Raw genomic sequence first — 21,339 nt, 5'->3', positions numbered from 1 at the left:
GAACTTTTTAAGCAAGTAAAAATCAATGTACCTCTTCTTGATGCAATCAAACAAGTGCCTTCCTATGCAAAATTTTTGAAGGATTTGTGCACTGTCAAGCGTCGATTAAATGTCAAGAAGAAGGCATTTTTGGCTGAAAATGTGAGTGCAATTTTACAGCATAACATTCTTCCTAAATATAAGGATCCAGGTTGCCCAACTATCTCGTGCATCATTGGCAGTTTTAGGATTGAGCGAGCATTGCTAGATTTAGGAGCGAGTGTGAACTTGCTGCCATATACGGTATATGAGCAACTCGGTTTGGGTGAGTTGAAGCCAACAACTGTGACCTTACAATTAGCTGATAGGTCAGTGAAGGTCCCTAGAGGGATTATCGAAGATGTGTTGGCCCAAGTAGACAAGTTCTATTTTCCTGTTGACTTTATCGTACTGGACACACATCCTGCTTCCAATTCACCATCTCAGATTCCGGTCATCTTAGGACATCCATTCCTTGCAACTTCTAATGCATTAATCAATTGTAGGAATGGTGTTATGAAGCTTTCTTTTGGCAATATGACCTTAGAATTGAACGTCTTTAGTATAGGTAAACAACCCAGTGATCATGAAGAAAGTAAAGAAGTTGAATGGGTTGAAACCATTGCAGAAGAATATCTTTTAAAAGAAATATTTACTGAATCGGCTGACAATGGTTTAATAGATTGGTGTTCTGAAGGTACTGCTGATGATGTGGTCCCACCTATTTTAGATAATTCGGATGTCATGATGATCAATGGGTAGAGACCGAGAATAGAGAAATTCGAACAGTTGCCCTCACAAGGAACAAAAATTGTGCAATCTCGAAAACAAGCACCCATACTTGAGCTGAAACCCTTACCAAGGGAACTCAAGTATGCCTTTCTTGGACCCGATAACACTTTTTCCGTAATTATCTCGACTGAGCTCGATAATGATCAAGAAGGAAAATTACTTACGGTCCTAAAGAGTCATAAAGAAGCGCTTGGATGGTCGATTGCAGACTTAAAGGGGATTAACCCTTTGATTTGCATGCATCGGTTATATTTGGAGGATAATGCGAAAACCACAAGGCAAATGCAGCGTAGGCTGAATCCTACAATGAGAGACGTGGTTAAAACAGAAGTCCTCAAGTTGCTTGACGTGGATATTATTTACCCAATTTTCGACAGCAAGTGGGTGAGTCCTACTCAAGTCGTGCCCAAGAAAGCGGGTCTGACGGTAGTCAAAAATGAGCAGGGTGAACTAGTCCCAACTCGTGTTCCGACGAGTTGGCGCATGTGTGTTGACTACCGAAAATTGAATTTGGTCACTAGGAAAGATCACTTTTCCCTACCCTTCCTAGACCAAGTTTTGGAAAGAGTTGCAGGACACAAATTCTATTGTTTTCTCGATGGCTATTCCGGGTACTACCAAATCGAGATTTCACCAGAAGATCAAGAGAAGACTACCTTCACTTATCCTTTTGGCACATTTGCTTTCCGTCGGATGCCATTCGGGTTGTGTAATGCACCTGCAACATTCCAAAGATGCATGCTCAGCATTTTTGAAGATATGAACGAGAAATTTTTAGAAGTGTTTATGGATGATTTCTCTGTTTTTTGGCGATTCATTTGATGATTGCCTATCACATTTACAAGCAGTCTTAGCTCGATGCATGGTAAAGAATCTAATACTGAATTGGGAGAAATGCCACTTCATGGTGCCAAAGGGAATTGTCCTAGGACATATTGTTTCATCGAAGGGCATGGAAGTTGATAGAGCCAAGATTGACTTAATCGCCAAGCTACCTGCACCCAAGATAGTTAGAGATGTTAGATCATTTTTGGATCACGCAGGATTTTATAGAAGGTTCATCAAGGACTTTAGTGTCATAGCTCGACCATTATGTAACCTCCTATCCCTTGATACACCATTCAATTGGACTGAAATCTATCAAGAGGCATTTGAAAAGTTGAAGTCTATGCTTAGCACTGCACCCATCGTGCGACCATCCGATTGGTCATTACCTTTTGAGATCATGTGCGATGCTAGCGGCTATGCGATAGGAGCTGTCCTAGGACAACACAAGGATAATAAGCCATGTGTCATTTACTATGCAAGCAAAACCTTGAACGATGCTCAAATGAATTACACCACCATCGAGAAGGAATTGCTTGCAGTAGTATTTGCATTAGACAAATTTCGCTCTTATATCCTTGGTGCTTCTATTGTTATCTTTACGGACCATGCAGCGCTAAAATATTTGCTGGATAAGAAAGAGGCCAAACCACGCTTAATACGATGGATACTTCTACTCCAAGAATTTGACATCACTATCAAAGATAAAAAGGGAGTAGAGAATGTGGTTGCTGACCATTTATCACGGCTAGTTGTTCATGATTTGGTGCCACAGTTGCCCATCAAGGATTCGTTCCCTGAAGAGCAATTGTTTGCTCTTTCTACTATGCCATGGTATGCTGATATTGTAAACTTTTTTGTCACGAACCGGATGCCGGAGCATTGGGGATCGAATGATAAGAATAATTTCTTGCGTGAAGTAAGGAGCTATTATTATGATGCCCCTTATTTGTTCAAGTATTGCAACGATCAAATCTTTAGAAGATGCATTCCGGATCATGAGATGCAAAGTGTACTCTCTTTTTGTCATGCCAGTGCTTGCGGAGGTCACTTTGCATCTAAGAAAACGGCAGCTAAGGTGTTACAATGTGATTTTTATTGGCCAACACTATTTAAAGATGCCCACGAGTTCTGTCGGACATGTGACCCATGTCAACGTGTTGGGAGTCTAACTCATAGGCAAATGATGCCTCTTCAGCCCATTACTGCTATTGAAATTTTTGACATGTGCGGCATTGATTTCATGGGCCCATTTCCACCGTCTTTTGGATATGAGTACATTTTAGTTGGTGTTGAGTATGTGTCCAAATAGGTAGAAGCTGTGCCTTGTCGAACAAATGACCACAAACCAGTTTTAAAATTTTTAAAGAAAATATATTTTCTAGGTTTGGGATGCCCAAGGTCATAATTAGTGATGGGGGAAAACATTTCTGTAATAAACCTTTTGAGATCCTATTACGAAAGTACGGTATCACTCATAGAATTGCAACTCCTTATCACCCGCAGACTAGTGTCCAAGTAGAGTTAGCCAATCAGGAGATTAAACGAATTTTAGAGAAAACGGTGAATCCATCACGCAAAGACTGGTCTTTAAAACTTTCTGACGCATTGTGGGCTTACCGTACTGCTTATAAAACTATTCTTGGTATGTCCCCGTATCGGCTAGTCTATGGAAAAGCATGTCATCTACCTGTTGAAATAGAGCATAAATCGTATTGGGCCATTAGAAAATTAAACTTTGAACTGTCAGATGCTGGTTTAGCTAGAAAAATACAACTAAGTGAGTTGAATGAAATTCGTCGGGATGCGTATGACAATGCTAGACTTTGTAAAGAACGAATGAAAATTAAGCATGATAAATCAATTCTAAGAAAATCTTTTGAACCTGCACAAAAAGTTCTTTGTTATGACTCTCGCTTATATCTGTTTCCTGAAAAGTTACGATCAAGATGGACAGGTCCTTTCATTGTAAAAACTGTTTTTCCACACGGGGCAGTTGAAATTGAGAATCCACAGGATGGCACAATTTTTAAGGTAAATGGACACAGATTAAAACCTTTTCTTGAGAATTTTGCAGATGAAGAGGACTCCTTTTCCTTGGGGGAGCCTTCTTATGACTGAGCTTGACGGCCAAGGTATGTGTATATTAGTTAGAATTCAATTTTTTCTTTTATTTCTAGTTTTCTTCTTATTTTGTAGGTCTTCTTTTCTAAAAATCAACAGCTCAAGGTATTCTTCTTCTCTCTATTATTTTCTCTATTGTCTCTCATATATAGTTTTCTTGCATTTTTTTTTTATATTGAGGACAATGCAATGTTTAAGTTGGGGGGAGGGAAATATTTTGATTTAAAAAAAAAAACTTGTTTTTGCATTTGATTTATTCTATTACTTTCTTTTCTGAGCAAATGCACATGTATTTTCATATTGAGTTTATGCAACTATTAAGGCAAGGAACACATGCATACTATGACTGATCAGAGACCTATTATTAGATCCCCACACGTGTACTTAATGACAATAGGAAGGCCTCAGAAGTTCATATTTGTTAACTGTATTTTTATTAGCCTTATCCATAAAAGAAGTATGAGTATCCTTGTTCGTACCATAAGGTTCAGGATTTGGTTTTCACATAAAGATAGAGGTTGAATATCCCGACTAGATTACTTAGGTGCCTTATGATCCGACCTTGGTTGACCTATAGTCACGATGCAGTCACATATATAATAAAAATATTTATATGGTTCAGTCTACCATCTCTTTTCTTGCATAATTATTCTTTAAAAAAAAAAACTTATGATGACAAGTCTGGCCTCGTGGCGTAGTCTGGTTCGAGTAATTAAGTCCGAGGGGTGTTTCACCTAATGTCTTGAGCCAACTGAATCAGGGGTCATTGACTGAAAGCTCGCTACATGGACCTTACTAGAGCCTAATGGGGTTGGATAGCTGTAGTTGTCATGTGTATTAAAAAAAAAAATGAAATAAAAATAAGCATGAATGAGTTGGTTAGGCTGAACCTAGTGACATGTGGTAATGGCTGGTTTGACTCCATTGTATTGGACCTCTATGTACCCGGGTTGTTTAGTTGGGATTGATAGCTCTTTCTTTACATGCGAACCATTCTTGACAAATTTAGACAACATGTGATATTCTGAAAATTTGATGGATCAGGTTCTAATAAATTGTAGAAAACACTTTTGAACTTGAGTAGTGCACCTAAAACTTAGGCGGTGCCCTGTTGTGATGGAGGTATTAGTACTCTGAGAAAGTCATGCGATTTGATACACACTACATTTTTATATTTCCTTGCTTTGATAGTTGCCATGCTTGAAAATATATATTAATTAATTACATGTGTATTAGCTTAGGATTTATTTCATATTTTTATTAGAATCTCATGTCATATCATTCATGATGTTTGTGGGTAACATCCCTGAAAACCCTCACGAGACAACACTCGTCCACTAGGGTAACCTAGGGGTTTAACGGCTTGTTGCACGTGCTAAGTGCAATCGTGATTCCTACGAAAGTGAGTACATATCTTAGTTTTATATCTTTAGCTTCAATAAAAAGTCATAGGTTAAACCACACCTTTCGCACTCTCATTTTATTATCTGCTCGTTAATTGCTAGAGACTAGCAATAAGCTAGTTGGGGGGTGTGATGAGAGCACAAAATTGCGATCTTCACATCACTTAAATTAGTATTATTGCTAACAAATAATGATAGAAGTGTTGTATTAATATTATATTTTTGTGGGGTGCAGGTGATCGGAAATCAAAGCTAAAATGCACATTGGGTTCAAAAAGATGCATCACTGTAGGTGACCAGCCAACCGCATGGGTCGACCCCAGTTGCACACTAAAAGGAGGTCAAGTTCAGCGGTCCACTTCGTTGCAGCTTCATTTTTCTGCAAGCCAGCATCTATTCCTCGTGTCACGTGGGAGGCTTTTGGAGTTCATGATTTATTCATCTCAGCCATCATCCCGTGAGTTCGCTTCTTCCACGAGCCCAAGCTCAACCGTCCGCGAGCCGTCTCCATTTCCACATTCTTCCGCTGTTAGCTCCCTTCCGCGAAGCATTTTCCCTTCCCAGCATCTCGTGCGACCCAGCTTCTTCTGCATCTTAGCCCAAGCGCCAGCAGTCCGTCTTCTCCGCTTGTGAAGCCATCCTGCATCCGAGTCCCAGTTCACAGCAGTCTCCCAAGCGTCCCAGCATACCACGTCCGATCCTCCTCGCATCCATCTGCTTCTCCCGAGTTCTAGCCACATCAGCTCCCAGCGTCCGCGTGCGGCTCATCATCCAGCGATTTTCGCATCTGCAATCAGCTAGCATCCGGGCGTCTTCCAGATCCGCATCTCAGCTACCAGCAAAGGTCACACGCATCATCCGAATCCCAAGCGCCAGCAGTCCGTCTTCTCCGCGTGCAGCTCATCATCCCGCGAAGATCCCGCATCCACAGCCTCATCCAGCCGTCCGAGTCCAATTCTCCCGCATGCTCATGCATCCCAGCATCCCACGATCTTCAGCCTTCCTCAGATTTGTGCATCCAAATCTCATCCTGCGGCCAGCAGCCCATTCCGCATCCAAGGATCTGCTGCTCAGCTCCTGCGCATCCGATTCTTTCGGATCCACGCACATTCCTTCCGATCTGTGATTCCAGCATCCACGAGCCTCCCAGATTTCGCTTCTCCCGCGAGTGATCCTCCACGTCCAGATCTCATGCGTTGGAGCATCCCGCATCCCCTGCTTTTGCGATAGAACAGCAGTGAATCCCAGGATCTGTGAAGCTTCCCAGCATGCCACGTTCGTGGCCAGCCAGCATCCGAATCCCAGCAACCGTGATCCCGCGATCCACACCCCAGATCCATCGGGTCCGCTCATCTCCACCGCATGTGAGAAGGGGATCGACCCCAGCTTGATATATACCTCTCGGCTGGGTGAGAAAAGGTATCATACCCTCATTCGGAAAAAAACAGAGGAGCCAGCCATTTTGGAAAGAAAAAAAAGAGAGAGGAAGAAACAGGGCATCCCCTGTTCTTCCGAAAAGAAATAAAAAAAAGAGAGGCTAATATTTTAATGAAGGGCTGATATCTTGTGAAGGGTGATGGAGGAACCTTTGATGTCTTATTTTCTTTCAAGTAAATTTTGAACATTGATCTCTTTGCTTTACATCTATTAAAATGTTTTTGATTCTTGCATGCTTATTTATGAGATAGATCTTTTATGGTTTATATTTCTTGATTCATGGATTGTTTCGATGTTTGATTTGTCATAGACGTAATCGGCACGATAAATACCTAGATCTTGAATTCATGTTTTCAAATTATATACTCCATGATTAGAACTATTCTATCTGATTGATCCTTAATCAAGAATCGCAGAATTTAATTGTTGAAAATAATATCATCGAAGGGGATTCCAGATCCCTACACCATCTTAATCTATCCAAATTTCAATTCTCTGTTTACTGATTTATTTTCTATTTGCAAAACATCATCTTTATCTACAAATTTATTGAATTAATTAATCTAAAATTATATTAAATAATCTAATATATATTTCGTTCCCTGAGGATTCGACCTCGGACTTTCGAGATTTTACTACTTGTACGATTCTCCTATGCTTGGAAGATTAGTTTCGCGAAAACATTTTTGCGAACGCGTCAAAGGTTGAGAAGGCTGGGAGGTGATCGCGGCCGGATCACGGGAGAAGATGTACGCGGTGAAGACGGATGCGGCGAAGATGGATGCCAAAGATGCGAACAGCCAGATCGCGATGAATGGGGCGTCTGATGCGAGTCCGGAAAGCTGGTTCGGATGCGTGGGATGCTAGGAAGCGCAGATGGATCACGGATCCGCTGCTGTGAACCCCACGGGCTTTTGGATCCTCTTGGATGAGGAAACTAGATCCTTGGCGAATCCATTATGCAGTGCCTCCAGATGACTGCCAAGTGTTGCTCGAGTGCAAGTATACTTGATCAGATTAATTATGCTCCAGCATGATCAGGTTCGGGGTTATGCATCATCCCAATCTGTACCAAATACGCATCTTAACTCTGATTTACGATCAACTGCATCCAACAAAAATATAATATTAATATAGCACTCTTATTATTATTTGTTAGCAATAGTACCAATTTAAGTGATGTGTAGATCGCACTTTTGTGCTCTCATCACACCCCCCAACTAGCTTATTGCTAGTCTCTAGCAATTAACAAGCACATAATAAAACGAGAGTGCAAAAGGTGTGGTTTAACCTATAAATTTTTTTTTTTTTAAATCAAAGAGATAAAACTAAGATATGTACCCACTTTCGTAGAGTATCACGATTGCACTTAGCACGTGCAACAAGCCGTTAAACCCTTAGGTTACCCTAGTGGACGAGTGTTGTCTCGTGAGGGTTTTCAGGGATGTTACCCGCAAACATCATGAATGATATGACATGAGAATATGAAATAAAGCCTAAGCCAATACACATGTAATTAATTAATATATATTTTCAAGCATGGCAACTTTCAAAGCAAGGAAAATATGAAAGTGTAGTGTGCATAAAATAGTATGACTTTCTCGGAGTACTAATACCTCCACCACAACATGGCACCGCTTGAATTTTAGGTGTACTACTCAAGTTCACAAGTGTTTACTATAGTTTATTAGAGCCTGATCCATCAAATTTTCGAAATATCTCATGTTGTCTAAAATTGTCAAGAATGGTTCGCATAAAAAGAAGGAGCTATCAATCCCTAACTAAATATCCAAAGTACATAGAGGTCCAATACAATGGAGTCAAACCAGCCATTACCACATGTCACTGGGTTCAGCCCGACCAACCCTATTCATGCTTATTTTTATTTTTGAACACATATGATGATTACAATAGTCCAACCCCCTTAGGCTCTAGCAAGGTCCATGTAGCGAGTTTTCGGCCAATGACTCCTGATCCAGTTGGCTCAAGGCATTAGGTGAAACACTCCTCGGGCTTAATTACTTGAACCAGACTACGCCACGAGGTTAGACTTGTCATCTCCACCCTTTTTTTTTTTTTGCAATATAGAGAAGGTAAACTGAACCATATAATGTGACTGTATCGTGACTATAGGTCAACCATGGTCGGAACATAAGACACTTAGATGATCCAGCCGGGGTATTCAACCTCTATCTTTATGTGAAAACCAAATCATGAATCTTATAGTACGGACAAGGATACTCGTACTTCTTTTACAGATATGGCTTAATAAAAATACATTAAACAAATGTGAACTCCTGAGGCCTTCCTATAATTATTAAGTACATGTGCGGGGATCTAATAATAGATCTCTGATCAGTCATAGTATGCATGTGTTCCTTGCCTTAATAGTTGCACAAACTCAATATGAAAATACATGTGCATTGGTAATAAATCAAATGCAAAAACAAATTTTCTCTCTCTCTTTTTTTTTTGGCAAAATATTTCCCTCCCCCCAACTTAAACATTGCATTGTCTTCAATGTAATAGATACAAGAAATATTTATATGAGAGACAGTAGAGAAAATAATATTGGAGAGAAGAGGAATACCTTGAGCTGTTGATATCCTACAAAACTAGGAAAAAAAATAATTCTAACTAATATACACATACCTTTTGTTAGATGTATGCCCTAGAAGCCAATTTTGGCTGACACATTATTAATTCTGGGACATAATTTGTCCTTAACTTTATTATTATTGAATAAATGAAAGGCATCTTTTTCATTCATATTATTTATGTGTCTATGAATCGTCTAAGAATTAATAAGATGATGATGCATATTCTTAAGAGTTAAAAATTTGAGCCATGCATCATTGATGATTAATTTCTGAATGCTCCTGATCAATGGATCATCACGAGGACAGTGATCGATCCGATCAGTGCACACATTGCTTTCCTTATGGATGGACGAGACTCGAGTCCACAGTGTGGCGACACTGAAGTAATAGTGCAGGTGCTTGTTAAGAACAAGGGTACTGAGCGTGACCAATACAAGAAGTCACTTGGATGTCTATCCACTCGTCAGTGACTTGCTTGATGTTGCAGTAGTGTGACTGGTCCTTTGACCTGCGGTGCTTCGGCCACTCACAGTAAGGTTATTGTAGTTTGACTGCACACATATATGGTCTCTAGACATATGGGACCATGCAGTGTAGATTGGCTGCAGTAGGTTCATTGTAGGAGTAGGGTATGCACCTATAAGGAATCTATCGATCTTGATAGATAAGGAGAGATCCTATGTGATTTATAAGACTGAGTTCGTAAGATCTCGGCCGGGGCAAATTGCACAGTAGAGAAAGAGTTCTCCGCTCTCGAACTTAAGTCGAATAAATCTTCACATATGACAGACGATGGGGTTTGACGAGTTGTCCATGACCTCCGTCCTGTAGGGATCCACGATAGTAGAACTGTATCACATATTGACTGCACCTAGAGGTTCACCATTCTATTCTGCTGGATAGCCACTACATGCTGCTAGGTGTCACTGGTGGATGGTGGGACTCATAGGGATTGTCTTGATGATCGATAAACCCTAATGAGTTGAGTTGGAATCGTTCCAATCCATTGAAAGGAGTTTTCAATGATATTGTGATAGAGATCACAATATATCTCACTACCAGTCAGAGTAGAACCTATGGGGTCACACACACTAGAAGTATTGACCGATCCGATGGTTGAAAAAGTGATTATGAATTACGAGTAATCAATTCGATTGATAAGAAGTTGAAGAAGGAATGGGAATTGATTAATTGGACTTAAAACACAAATCCTACTTGGAGTAGGATTCCTAGAATCCTAATTGGATTAGGACTGAAAATCCTATTTGGAGTAGGACTGGGATTCCTACTTAGAGTAGGATTCCTACAATCCTAATTAGATTAGGATTTTGAATTCATTTTGGATTCCTACTTAGAATAGGATTCCTAAAAATCCTAATTGGATTAGGACTTCGGATTCAAATAAGAGTTCTAATTGGAGTAGGACTAAAATTAAATAAGTCCTAATTAGATTAAGATTTCTTAAGTTCTAATTAATCATTAATCTAATGGATCAACATGACTCCTAATTGGATTAGGATTGAAGGGTTCAATTGAGTCATGATTCATTCAAGTCCTAATTGGATTAAGACTAGCATTGATTGAACCCAATTGATTCAAGCCTAATTAGATTAGGACTAAACCATGAGAGGGACACCTAATCCTCCTTAGAGAAGGATTAGGTTAACCAAATAAGAGGGGCATGAGCCCCTCTCCTTTTACTTGGTGCGGCATGAAGAGAGGGGGCCGGCGCCCCCTCTTTGGAAACTAGTCTAGGGCTCCTAAATTATAGGAGCCCTAGATGGCTATAAAAAGGGAGCAAAGGGGCCGGCACCCTAATAAAGGTGAAGCTCTCTTCCTCCAAGCCGTGGCCACCCCTCTCCCCTCCTTGGTTCAGCCGCAAGCAAAGGGAAGAAAAGAAGAAGCCATAGGCGGCCTTCTCCTCCTCTCTTCCTCCTTCCAACGCAGGAAAAGAAAGAAGGCTGCAGGGGCTTTGATCCTTCTCTGATCTTCATCCTTCTTCTTCCTCCTCCCAAGCACAATCAAGAGTGGATCAAAAGGGAAGAGATCAGCCACCAAAAAAAGTCTCTGCAAGAGAGCTAGCACCTCGGAGAGACAAGGAAACCTTGATCGGTCCTCTACTTCGTGTGGATACCCGTAGAGGCCGGACACTTGAACGGCTTCAAGCGAACCTTATTCCAAAACCACGAACTTCAGTTTGCAGTGATCATCTACCCGCACAAGGTGAAGATCTGATCTTTCCAAAGGTTTTAAAAGTTTTAATCCTTATCTAACTACGAACGGTTCATGAAACAACGTTCATGAGATGAACGTCGATCCCGCATATGCCGATTCCGCTGCCATCTGATTTTGTTTTGAATTATCAGCGGCATGGGCGGGGTTCCAACTGTGGTATCAGAGCCAGGTTTCGTAGATTAAGGTAAGGATTAATTATCTAAAGGCATCTTAGATCTGAAAATTGAAAGATTATGCATGCTGAAAATTTCTGCATGCGGATTTTTTAGGATTGCTGAATTTTTGGATGCTGATTTTTATATGATAAGATGATGATTCTAATTGCATTGTTAATGAGATTACAAAGTTTAGAATCATGATTAGCATAATCAGCAACCTATGTCATAACATAATCAATTAATTCTCAGATCTGAAAATTATAATTGTTGCATATGGTGATGATCATAGGATTCAAACCCTTTTGGTATTAAATGTAAAGACCTGCGATGTGATCTGCAATGTCATGTAATTTTTCAGATGCTTGCATGCATCTTATTTAATATTTTGAGAGGCCTGCGTGCCTCCTAAAAGGGAGATGTAATTTATTATTATTTTTATTTTATATCTGGCTGTATTTCTGTGATGTGATGTACGTCAACGATCAAGTCGAAGATGATGCATGAGATGAACAGGGGTCTAAGCGGTTGATGGCGATTGGATCAAGAGTTGGTCAAGGATCGAATCAAGGAGGCTTGGAACCAATTCAAGGGTTGAAGACCAGTTGATCGATTGACGTGCATGTGCTTGTAATATGACCTAATTAGAATCCATGATCATCACCCATTTAAAGTTTAGCTTTAATTATTGCTGCGATTATAACTGCCTGCAATGTGCCGTTTGCATGTGATGTGAATGAGAGTCGGGTAGATAGGTTTACATGTGATGTAGCAAACCCAATTGAGACCTAAATTAAAACCTCCTCAATCAAGTCGAGAGTGAACCAACATGAGCGAGTCATATTAGATTAATTGATCTAATTGGTGTCTAGGAAAGCATGAAAGGTGCTTACTTAATTAGGACCTTAGTCTCTGAGTAAGGGGAGCCTCCCACCTGCTTACCTGGCCAATTGTTCGATTACCTCTTATGGAGAGCTCAAGTTGCAAACACTAAGACCTGATTAACCAATATTAAGTCTATAGGTCTTCCACCGTAGTAGAGCTGCTAAGGTCATTCTGATGTTAATTTGTCTCGGCTGGACACAGTGGGCAAGTTGCATCGGAGGGCTGGACCTCTCTATAGACATGAGATGTTGTAGGATAAAGGTGGGGTTGGGCACCAATAACTGTTAGGTGAGGACCCAATGACGACTTTATTCCTACGGTTATACGGTGGGTCTGACTTAACTAAGAAATGGGACCAATAACTGTTAGGTGAGGTTTTCATGGCTTAGAGACCAAGTTGCACTGCAACATGCTTGAGAAGCATTGTACAAGAGTTGTACATTCATCAATCTATGTGTCACCAATAACTGTTAGGTGAGGTGGCATGTAAATCGGTGGGACCGCAGTACCCACTAGAAATCCTAGTCGTGTGGGATTTCCGTTTTCCTACCAGGGAAGTGTGAGGAATTCGAGAAAATAGTGGGAGTTACATTTGTTCTAAAAGACCCTAGAACGGATTAAGATCAAGTACAAAAGTCTAACTAGAATCTTTACTCTCTGCAGATCATAATGTCAGCCTCAAACCCTTTGATCCGTATTCTTGAGACCAACCGATTGACCGGTACCAATTACAGAGACTGGCTTAGGAATCTCAAAATTGTTCTGAGTTGCGAGAAAATAGGCTATGTGCTCGACAATGACATCCCCGCATTACCAGCATGTCCGACCGCTGATCAGCGTACGACGCATGAGAAGTGGACAGACGATGACACTAGGGTCAAGTGCTATATCATGGCATCCATGTCCAATGAACTACAATGCCAGCATGAAAATATGAAGACTACTAGGGACATACTGGCACACCTGCAAGAGTTGTATGGTGAGCAGAGTCGCACAGCTCGTTTTGAAGTGTCCAAGAGGCTCTTCAAAGCAAAGATGCGCGAGGGGTAGTCCATCCATGATCAACGTCTGACTATGATCAAGGACCTAGAGGAGCTTGAGAAGCTCGGTATGAACATGCACAAGGAATTGCAAGTAGATCTGCTCCTTCAATCCCTTCCTGATTCATTTGGTCAGTTTATAGTAAACTACCGCATGAATAAGATTGAATGCACTAAGTCTGAACTGATAAATATGTTGGTAACTGCTGAGGGAGCCTTGAAAGGTTCAAGAGGCAATGTCCTTGCTGCTGAGTTGACTTCTGGTTCCAAGAGAAAGTCTACTTGGAAGAAAAAGAAGCCTGCTAAGAAGCAGAAGAAAGACAAGAAGCCAAAGAAGGAAGTTCAAAAGAAAAAGATTAATGACAAAGGAAAATGTTTCCACTGCAATGTCGACGGCCACTGGAAGAGGAACTGTCCTTCATACCTCGAGAGCCTGAAGAACAAGAAAGGTGACACACCTTCAGAAGGTATAGACTTGCTCATAATTGAAACTAATCTAACGATTTCTTCTACTTCTAGTTGGGTTATAGATTCTGGTTCTAGTGCTCATCTGTGCATTACCATGCAGGGTCTAAAGGAAAGTAGAAGGCTGGCGGAAGGTGCGGTAACCCTTCGGATTGGCAACGGGGCAAAAGTTGCTGCTGTGGCTGTGGGCACCTACCATCTGCGACTACCGTCTGGTTTTAGTTTATTACTTAGAGACTGCTATTATGTACCTGCTGCTAGCAGAAATTTGATTTCTGTTTCATGTCTAGCACAGAAAGGTCATGTTTTTACATTTGAGAAAGACTGCTGTTCTATTTATTTCAGAAATAAAATAGTCGCACGTGGTTTTATGATTGACAGTCTCTATCATTTGCATATGGATGTATCTATAAATATGTCTGAGCAAGAAGTGAATGCCAAAGGATCCAAAAGATCCAGGGATGAGATAAACCAAAAATATTTGTGGCACCTCAGGCTTGGCCATATTGGAGAGGACAGAATGAACAAAATGGATAAAAATGGGCTTCTCGGCTCATTGACATCCGAGTCATATTGATGCGGTTGGATCCACTAGACCGCCTCGGACTTAATCATTTGGTTATTTTTGCTTTTGAGTCCTTGATGTTAATTTTATTTCAGCATAGCCTTGCTCGGGTTAGCCGACTTGGCCTTTATTAGAGTCGCTTTGAGTTTAGTTGTTTCTTGAATTCAATTAGATCAAGTCAAGTTAAGGGGTCCGGTAGCCACCTATAAATAGATGTGGTGAGCACCTATTTCAGTATGCAAAAATTGATTGAAAGGCTTTTGCCCTAACTCTCTTCCCTTCTCTCTTCTCTTCTTGCGACGCCTTCCTCCTCTCCCTAGGCCGCCGTCCAAGGCCGCCGCCCCCTCCTTCATCCGGCTGCACCACCTCTGTCCCGAGAGGCCAGCCACCTCCTCCCTCTTCTTCCTCCCCTCCTTGATCCCTTCCACCTTCTACAAACAACTCCTTCCCGTTGGATTTTCAGCCCGTCCTTCCCTGCGCAGTCATCAGTCGGAGGCTGATATCTTAAGATCCCGACGTCATCTCTAGACCCACGACCTACCGCTGGAAAGCTAACGCGGAGATCTACAACATATCCAAAATTGAGATCAATCTGACGGATGGAGATTTAGAAATCGTGTCTGCAATCAGGTCGGAACTACCCTTCCAGCAATCAAGAAGAGTCAAGAATCTTGGGATACGGATCAAATTCTATCGGATCGCATCAATTTGGTATCAGAGCAGTTCAATCCTTGGCCTTGGAAGATGGTGAACACCCGCTCTACAACCTCGAAGCAGCAAGAAGCGGCATCTTCAAGGGGCGTCGACCCACATCAAGAAGGCTCGCGATCACCCGCGGCCCCGGCGGACCTGAGACCCGATCTTGATTCCACCGACCGTCTCTTGGAGTTCTTGCGTGGGAATCAAACAACTATGCAGCAGAGCCAACAACAATTGATGGAGAAGATGGATACCACGCAACGCCATATTGAGATGATGTTGCAACTATTGCTAAATCAGCGGCAAGAAACTCCACCGGGGGGAGCTCCGCATCGGACCCGGGTGGAATCTCCGGCCCCTACCCATGGACGACCAGGACGGAGGGGACCCCCTCCTCGTGAGCCTCTCCTTCCCAACCCACCAGAGGAGATGCAGCTGGACCAAGGAGAAGATCGACCTAGACCTCGACCCGAGCTCATACCGATTGGCGCACGCGCTAGGGCTCGGGGGATGAGCCCGATTGGCATCGACGACGGGTCGGATATGGAGGATGATCCCATCCAGAATTTTCAGATGAGGAACCAGCGTGTGGGGGAGTACCCACGCCGAGGATATGAACAAGATCGGGACCGTAATGGAGATCGAGAGGGAGGAAATTGCGGACTGACTCTTAGGCTGAAATTTCCTAAGTTTAAAGACGGCGATCCTCTCGATTGGGTGTATCGAGCTGAGCGGTTCTTTCACTACCATGGCACAGCGGAGGACCAAAAGGTATTGATCTCATCTTTTCACCTAGAAGAGACCGCCCTGCGATGGTTTCAAACCGCCGACCGAGCCCGACCTTTCAACGGTTGGGAGGATTTTTCTGCAGCAATTTGTCGGCGTTTCGGCCCTACCGAGTACGATGACTTCCATTCTATGCTATCAAGGGTCATCCAAAAGACTACTGTTAGAGCCTTTTAAGAGGAGTTTGAGAGGATCAGCAACCGAGTGGTGGGGTGGAGCGACTCCGCGCTGAAAAGCGTATACCTCGGAGGACTTCATGTCGACATTCAAGCCGAGGTGAGGACTTTGCGGCCACAATCTCTGGAGGATGCCTTTGCCTTGGCCCTAATGGTGGAAGAGAAGATCAAGACCACTCGATCAGCGGCACGGGGCAGCTGGACCAACCCCCGGGCCGTCCAAACCGCAGGGGGCTCCATCGGCCAGCCGAGAGCGCCGATGGTTGCAGCAGCCAACACAGGGCCGAGGACCCCTCTTCGCTTGTCAAGTGACGTCAAGAGGGTTGAGCGTCCACCCGGGAGGACCTTGACACCAGCACAAGTGGAGGAACGTCGAGCAAAAGGCCTATGTTTTCGCTGCGACGAGAAATTTACACCGGGACACCGGTGTGCGCGGCCCGTCGGAGCGGTGATGTTGATCGACGGATTGGAGGACGAGGCCGTGGCTGAAGATGGTGATGAGGTTGCTGAGGATGAGCCCCAAGATTTAGAGGCCAAGGAAGAGGACGTGCCACCTCAGATTTCATTACATGCCTACTCTGGATCGGCGACACCGAAAATGCTACGCGTGGACGGCATGATCAAAAGACGTGTGGTGCGTATCCTCATAGATACGGGCAGCACCCACAATTTTTTGGATGAGAGGCTCGTCAAACAGATCGGTCTCATAGCAGAGCCGACATTGGGCTTCGACGTGGCATTGGGTGACGGAGCCATGTTGAGGGCGGAGGGCATATGCCGAGGCATCACTTTGACGATCCAGGGCAGCCAATTCAAGCTCGATCTCTATCTGTTGGCATTACGAGGAGCTGATTTGGTCCTTGGTACGCAGTGGCTGCAGAGTCTTGGCCCGGTTACATTCGACTTCGCCGAGATGTGGGTGACTTTCAGACGGAGCGGACGGCGAGTTAGATTGGATGGCATTCGGCCTAGCCCAAGGGCTGCACTTCAGCCCCTAGTCGGCTTGCCCGGACCCGACGCGCACAGCTACTTGATGCAGTTCTTACCTCTGTCGACGGAGACCACGACGGAGGCAGGTATACCTACTGATTTGGCTGCTCTCTTACAGGGGTTCGCAGATTTATTTGAGGAGCCTCATGGTCTTCCACCCGAGAGGGAGCACGATCATCACATAGAGATTGTACCGGGAGCAGAACCAGCGAATGTGAGGCCTTACCGCTACCCGCACGTTCAGAAGGAGGAGATCTCAAAGATGGTACGAGAGATGTTGGAGAGCGGCATCATTCAGCCTAGTAGAAGCTCATATTCATCGCCGGTGCTGCTGGTACATAAGAAGGACGGGACGTGGCGATTCTGCGTTGACTACCGGGCACTTAACACAATCACCGTTAAGGACCGGTATCCGATTCCAGTCATCGAGGAGCTGTTGGATGAGCTTGCTGGTGTGGAATACTTCAGCAAACTTGATCTCCATGCCGGATACCACCAGATCCGTGTCAGGCCCGAAGATGTGCACAAGACGGCGTTTCGGACACACGATGGCCATTATGAGTTCAGGGTGATGCCGTTCGGCCTCACCAATGCACCAGCGACGTTCCAGGGGCTCATGAATGACATATTCAGACCATTACTACGGCGGTATGTCCTTGTATTCTTCGATGACATTCTGGTTTACAGTCGTTCATGGCAGGAGCACCTAGAGCACTTAGAAGAAGTGCTGAAAATTCTGCGCGGAAATCAATTGAAGGTAAAGCGATCCAAGTGCCTATGGGCCGAGCCGAAGGTCGAGTACCTAGGCCATGTCATCTCTGCTGCAGGTGTGGAGCCGGACCAAGCAAAGATACATTGCATGACCGAGTGGCCGCTACCTAAGAACCAAAAGGAGCTGCGAGGATTTTTGGGCCTAACCGGTTATTACCGCCGGTTTGTGGAGGGATATGGAAAGATCGCCGCGCCACTGACCCTGTTGCTGCGAAAGGGCGAGTTTAGATGGACCGAGGCAGCGACGGAAGCATTCGAGAAGCTCAAGGAAGCCATGACGACGGCCCCGGTTTTGGCACTACCCGATTTCGCCAAACCGTTTGTAGTCGAGTGCGATGCTTCCGATGCCGGCATTGGTGCTGTTTTGATGCAGGAGGGACGGCCAATTGCTTTCATGAGCAAGGCGTTGTCCCCTAGGACCCGCTCGCTGTCCACATATGAGAGGGAGATGATGGCGGTCATCCATGCAGTCACAAAGTGGAGGCCGTACCTTATCGGCCGCCGATTCATCGTTCGGACTGATCAGCAGAGCCTTCCATTTTTTCTTGAGCAGCGCATACATACTCCAGCCCAGCAGAGGTGGGTGTCGAAGCTTTTCGGCTACGACTATGAGATGGTGTACAAAAAGGGCGCAGAAAATCGAGTAGCGGATGCACTATCGCGCCATCCCGAGTCCGGCGAGTTGGCGGCTTTGACTACGCCGTTTTTTTCTTTTATTTCAGACTTGAGGACCGCCACATGCCGGGATCCGGACCTAGTACAGATCCAGAGGGAGTTGGCAGCAGATCCGAGCAGTCATCCCGAGATGGAGGATCGAGATGGGTTGATTCTGGACCATGGGTTGATCCGCGTGCCCACCGATTCAGCCATGCGGCAGGTATTGATCCAGTACTTTCATGATACTCCTTTTGCTGGACACGAGGGATTTTTCAGGACTTACAAGAGGCTGAGTCAGAGCTGTACGTGGGTAGGCATGAAGGCAGCGGTCAGAGCTTATGTACAGCAATGCAATGTGTGCCAAAGGGCGAAGGCGGATTCACTGCGACCTGCGGGTCTACTTCAGCCTTTACCGATTCCTGATCAGGTTTGGGAGGATGTGTCGATGGACTTCATTGAGGGGCTGCCATTAGTTCGAGGGTACTCAGTGATCATGGTCGTTGTGGACCGCCTCAGCAAGTATGCCCACTTTTCGGCGCTCGCACATCCATTTTCTGCTCGACGGGTGGCAGAGGTCTACATACGGGACATTGCTCGATTACATGGTATGCCTCGGACTATTGTTTCTGATCGTGACCGCATTTTTGTTAGCGCATTCTGGCAGGCTTACTTCAAACAGCAAGGGACGAAGCTTGCCATGAGCTCGGCTTACCACCCTCAGACTGATGGGCAAACGGAGGTGGTAAACCACTGCATCGAGCAGTACTTGCGCTGTATGATTGGTGATCGGCCTCGAGAGTGGCTTTCTTATTTACCTTGGGCCGAGTATTCGTACAACACCGCTTTCCACTCAGCCATAGGGATGACACCCTTTGAGGCGGTGTGTTGCCCAAGGTGACAAGCCAAGAGAGGGGGGGGGGGTGAATTGGTTTCTTCTTCCTTTTTTTTTTGATGCTTTAAACGTTTTCTTAATTAAGTGCGGTGGATGCTTTCTTAAGCTATTTGAGTGAGTTAAACTAACGCAAGAGTAGAAGATGATGCAAGAGTAAATGAAAACACAAGCACAACACTAACACAACAATATATAGTGGTTCGGTGCTCTCCTTAGCACCTACGTCCACTCCCCAAGCGACCCCTTGGGAATTCACTATAATCCCGCGGATTACAGTTGGATTGTTTTTCAGGCTCACAATCCAAAAACCTTTGTTGGTTTTACGGGCTCACCAACGAACCTATACACTTGGTTTTCCGGGTTCACCAAAAACCTTTGTTGGTTTTGCGGGCTCACCAACTAACCTTTACACTTTGGTTTTCCGGGTTCACCAAAAACCTTTGTTGGTTTTGCGGGCTCACCAACGAACCTTTACAAAGTGTTTAATTAACAAAAGGAAAGATTCAAACTCCTAAATGAGCATATGAAACAATATAAGCTACAAGGAAGAGTTAGAAAGTATTTATCGCTTTGAAGTCGCTTTGCTCTTCTTTGTCAAGGATGCTTCACTCTTTAAAGGGGATGGAGCTCTTGATGCCTCTTTGAATCTGCTCAATCCCTTTCTTTGATTCTTGAATGAAGCTCTTGATGAAGAAGATTAGGGCACTTTTGTATTCTTGGGTACTCTTTGATATTCAACTCAAAAGTTATTCTCTCTGATGAATAGTGCCCCTTTAAATAGCTTTCCACCTTCTTTGGTCAAGCCCCAATGGTTAGAATTCAAAAACTAGCCGTTACTGACCTTGGAAAGGCAAAAAGTACATCTGCAGAACTAGCCGTTACTGTTCAGCCCGTGTTTGGGTCGGCTCAACCTGTCCTTGGGTCGACCCAACTTTGCCTTGGGTCGACTCAAACATTCCTTGGGTCGACCCTCTCAGAAACCACAGAAACCTCAATTTCAGCCTTCCTTCCCATGGGTCGACCCAACCATTCTTTGGGTCGACTCAAAGTCCACTTGGGTCGACTCAACTTCTTCTTGGGTCGACCCTCTCAGTAATTCCAGAGAACCAATTTCTGTCTGTCTTTCTGTCTTGCCTTTGGGTCGACCCTCTCAGGGTTTGGGTCGACTCAAGCTTGGGTCGACTCAACCACTATTTGGGTCGACCCTCTCAGTAAATCCAGAGAGCATTCTTCAGTTATGTTTTTGAGGTTCTTCAAGGTTGGGTCGACTCATGCTTACCTTGGGTCGACTCAACTCACTGTTCATTTGTGCCATTTTTGCAGAAGTGTGTCAAATGATTTCTTGATGTGCCGGGGTTGACCCAATCAACCTTTGGGTCGACTCAATCCACACTTTGCTGCATTCTCAAGGTTAGATTCATTCAAATAAACAAGGTCATGTATCTATTTTCAATTAACCAAATATACTGAGAGTAATGAACTTTTAAATGAAGTATCAATTTAACTTATAGCATACTCTAGATAATTGCTTGTTAATCATCAAAATAACACTATCATCCTCAATCTCCCCCTTTTTGATGATTACAAAATAAAGAGTATAAGTCTATTGATACTTGTTTTTAAAATCAGTTTATAAAAGGGATTAAATTGCTGAATTTCAGCTTTTCATATATACTTGTGAAATCTCCCCCTATATCATTTAAATGTTGCCAATTTGACTTTTTGAATTGCTTCCCCTTTCATTTATCATTCATTAGCAATGAAACTTCAAAAATTGGAGATAAACTCTGAGTTTCAGGTTATGTATCGGGGTGCGAGAGGTGC

Source organism: Phoenix dactylifera, chromosome 3, assembly GCF_051530095.1.
Source record: "Phoenix dactylifera cultivar Ajwa chromosome 3, Ajwa_hap1_PhDact_Kaust_v1.1, whole genome shotgun sequence".
Lineage (NCBI taxonomy): Eukaryota > Viridiplantae > Streptophyta > Magnoliopsida > Arecales > Arecaceae > Phoenix > Phoenix dactylifera.
The sequence above is the reverse complement of the archived record's forward strand: the minus strand, read 5'-3'. Positions refer to the sequence as shown.